This window comes from Mus pahari, chromosome 1, assembly GCF_900095145.1.
Source record: "Mus pahari chromosome 1, PAHARI_EIJ_v1.1, whole genome shotgun sequence".
Classification (NCBI taxonomy): domain Eukaryota; kingdom Metazoa; phylum Chordata; class Mammalia; order Rodentia; family Muridae; genus Mus; species Mus pahari.
In genome coordinates this window covers 80,146,804-80,151,233 of record NC_034590.1, presented here as the reverse complement: position 1 = coordinate 80,151,233, position 4,430 = coordinate 80,146,804, and positions in this window count along the sequence as shown.

Here is a 4,430-nt window from a genome sequence, read left to right as displayed (position 1 = left end):
TTGACCCCAGCAATCGGGAGGCAGAAGCAGGCAAGATCTCTGTGAGTTCGAGGCCAGCCTGGTCTATAGATCAAGCTCCAGGACAGCCAGGACTGTAACACAAAGACACCTATTTATAATAAACAAAAAAAAAAAAGATCCCCAGAATATATAGATGGCCCATCTCTTAACAATGGTTTGACTGGGTTTGTTTGTTTGTTTGTTTGTTTGTTTTTTACTTAAAATCAGTAAAACGTAGTTCAAATTTTGACCTCATATCTTTTCCCAGAATAAAGGCATATGGCATTATCAGATCCTTATCCTGTAGGGCAGAACCTCCTTCAGTGAGTAGGGCACCAAAGCCAGTATATTGTCTGCCCATCACCCAACAGCAGGCATTTACTAGTGCCAATGGGCCCTGGAGAGAGATTATAGGCCAATCAGGCTCACCCTCTCTTGCTGAAGTCCCCAGGTAGCCCTCATTCCCAAGGAGATGTCACTGATGTTCAACAAGGATGCTAAAAAAAGGGCTAAGAAGGTCACACATCTTCATCTTACACTAGTCTCTGCTTAGGGTGGATTAAACAGAACCAGATCCCCACAGGCCAAGGGATGTCCTTATATGCAAGAACTGTACCAAATAAGGTCTCAAACTGTGAGCTCAATGGGGTTTAGCCAGCTGCACAGTGGCATTAGGGTCTGCTGGTCCCCAGCTCTCCTCAGGGATATACAGTTTAGGATTCAAGAAACTCAGACTGTAAAGTCAAAGTCAACCATTTGTGTGGCAGCCTCTGCACTCGTTGTACCCATGGTAGGGGATGAAGTAAGGTTGCAGGTAGGCTAGCCTCAAGAGGTTGTCCTGGACAGACAGACGGGCTCAGGGCCGCACCAACGAGGCTTATCATCTGGAGCGATGACAGCAGAAAGACTCAGGCAGCCACTGAGAGCCCTGACGATGGAAGGAAACCATGAGCTGGGAACACATGCCCTCTGGAAGCACACAGTAACCAAGGTAAGGCGCTGCCTCCAGTAACTCACCATAGCATCACAAAGTTCTCCTGCAGCATCGGAGGGGAGGGGAGGAGCCCTGGACGAGGAATGAAATGAGAATGGCACGGGGTTAAGAGTCAGACTCAGGGCAAAGTTACCTCAGAGAGTGTGGGCTGGTGTCTGCAGAGGGGGAGGTGGCATGCACGTGAGAATGCAGTCATGTGCACACACCAGCAGTACTGTAAAAAGCGTGTGCATTCACACGCACACAAACCACACCTTGGTGACATTAGCACTTATAGCTTTTCAGACATGGACCCACCCTCACCTGGCACTGCCAGGTTCTGGTGGCCTCTTACCACTGGCTGGGTTAGTTGATGGGGGCATGGGGCTTCCTGCCATGCCCATCTCTAGCCTGGCCATGGACAGGGGTACTGGGAGCCTAACCAGTAAAAGGCAAAAACATCTCCCTTCTCAGCACCCCACTATGTGAGGATCCTCCAGTCCTCAGCCTTTTCCCCACCCCAAGCATAGGGTGGCCCCTACTGTGAATGAACCGGTCACACAAACCCCTGACTACTGTTTATGTATTCAACACGTGTCCCTTGATGCCCCCGTGTTGATGCCTGCACAGATAACGCTGGACCCTAAATAAAGTCTCAAGTGTTGTGCCCAGGGTAGCCAGAGCTTGTTAGGTAAGGACAGGCAGGAGCCAAGGCACAAGAAACACACAGCCTGCTGTGGGGCAGAGTCTCCCTGACCCATGGCATTTATGTTGACTCTTAGATGCAGTGATGGCTGGGCAGAAGGGAAGTGGGGGAAGGCAAAGAAAGGCGGCCAGCCCATCTAGGGATCTCCAGGGCGAGGCATGCTCGGGGCAGGTGGGTTGGAAGCTGCCGGGTCTGTTCAGACTTGAGGAGGCAGAAGGTCTGGGTAGGTCTGGGCCCTATCTAGTGGGACTATTGAATGGATTTCCAGGAAGCCAAGAAGGGCCTAGGGAGGGGACTGCTGGCCAGGCAGGGAGAAGCCAGGCCCTGACAGGACATGTGTATTAGAGAGACTTTCAGGGGGTTAGATGACCTTGTCTGAGGTCACACAGCAGAGCCTAAGGGACCTAGAATGTGAGCCCAGAATTGTCTGATTTCATCCCGTGTGCCCTTCTTCCAGCTAGGCCACAGTGGGAGGGACCCTGTCAGCCCTGCCTGGCCAGGCTTCTGGACAGATGTTCAAGGCTAGGAGTCCCCTCCTGGGGACCAGACAGGACATCAAGTTCCTTCTCTAGGAGGGAACTTGAGCCTCCTAGTAGAGAGCAGGGCCCCAGCTGATTTAGCCACACACCACCAGAACACTGGAGAGGAACATTCAGCCAGTCGGCATGTGGGGGCCCTTGACTCTCTTCCAAGAGGAGCCTAGGCCAGCTTGGCCCCCACTGCCACACAGCCCAACCATAGCTGAGCCTTCTAGGAAATCCAGGCCTGGGCAAGAAACAAAACGGATTTGCTCTGGGCTTGGGAGGTGGTGCCTTGTGACCCTATGTGGGCCAGGATATTTTCTCTCCAGGTTCCTGTAGCCTCACTCTTCGCTTCCGACTTCCACTCTGCAAGCCTCGGCCTCAGTCAGTCAAGGCTTCAACAACAGATGCCTGGACTGCCCCCCACTCTGGCCACAGCAGATCCATCTCCTCATTCCCCAAGGTCCCCTGAGGTTCGCTAGTCTGTACAGCCCCAGCCAGAGGAATGTGAGCCATTCCCGGCATCTCCTCCCCTGCGGCCAGCCTGGAGAGAGGCTGGGGCCTCTGGGCCCTGCTGACAGGAAATTAGCTGGGCCTGGCCTTCCCCACTGCCAGCTGCTCTGCTGACCCTGACCCCTGTTTTCTGAAACTTGATCCTGCGAATTTCAGAACCTCTTCCAGGTCCCCAGGAGGCCTGTGGATCTCTGCACGTCTAGCAAGCCTGTACCCCACATTCAGGTTGGCCCCTCCTGCCCCATAGAGAGGGCTGGACCTGAGACTGGGCTCGATAGAAGTCTGGAGCTCTGTCCTGAGCAGACCCTACTCCTCTAGGTCATCAACCCCTGATCTCCAGCAAGGCACAGCCTGGAGACAGTGGCTATACTATGGAGGACTGGAGAGCATCCCCAAGACCACTTGTGAGACTAACTGTGGGCTGAGGAGCAAGGGTTCAAGCTCAGCTTCTCAGACGGATGTGTCAAGAGACACTTAGATGGGACAGCAACATGTGTGTGACAACTCTGCAAAGTCATGACGGAGAAAGATGCACACTAGTCACTTTAGGTCTGGCCAGGAAGTGACAGCCGTTTCAAAAGTGACCTTCTAGACTCCCAAACCACACACCTGCTTGCGTGACAGCCCCTCTCACTGAGCTGCTGGACACTGAGGGATGACTAGAGAGCTCAGGCTGGAACAGGGGGGGCACAGCAAAATCTCTGCAACCCAAGGCACCAAGAGCAGAAGGTGGCCTTTCAGAGACCCTCAGAGGAACGTAGGAGTGAAGCCGAGCCCTGGCAAGGCAGCGTCAGGCGAGAACATGCCCACCCTTCAGCACACTGAGGGGTTTGGCTGTGTGGTGGGAAGTGAGCCTGCAGAGGGGACGGGGGGGGGGGGGGGGGGCGCGGCGGGGACAGAGGGTGGTGGTGGGGGGCAGCGTAGGGGCCAACAAAAGGAGTAGAGCATCAAAGAAAAGATAGGCTTCAAGCCAGGCTGCAGTGGCACGCCTTAAATCCCAGCACTCAGGAGGCAGAGGCAGGCGTGTCTCTGAGTTTGAGATCAGCCTGGAATACACAGGAAGAGGAGGGAGGAGGTGGCCCCAGAGGGAGATGAGCCAGCTCGGCAGCCTGAGCTACAAGAGAAAACAGTCTCGTGAGGAACAGCCTGAGGGCAGGGTCAATGGTAGCACTTGCCTAGGAGGTTTACGGCCACGGGTTTCAAGTCAAGCATCTGAATAATAAACAAGCAAGCTGTGATGAGGGATCTGGTATCCTGGGGTTACCAGTGACTTGGGTGCCATTGGTGGAGTGGAGGGGGTAGAAGCCAGGCTACAGAGTGTAGGGAGAGATGTGAGCGGCGGCGAGGAAACAGGCCAGATGTGTGGAAACTAGCTGAGGTGACTTCCAGGAGAACAGGAGGAGGATGGAGAAAGAGGCCTAGGTTTGCAGGCTACTACTATGGCCGCGGGTAGCCAAGGTCACTGTTGAAGAGATTGACACTATCTGAGCTGGCAGAAGGACATGCCAAGGCCACTCAACAGTGACTGAGCTAGAGAAATATACAACCCTTAGTTACCCAGAGAGGCAGGGACAGCTCTAGGCCACCCCCATCCCCACCTGACCTGAGATGAGACACAGATACGGATCCTGGGGTTAAAAGAAAGTGAGAGCAGCTTCCCGCCCCCCCCGGGGGGTCTCTCCAAGATGCAGCAGGCACCTGAGACTGTCTCTAACCC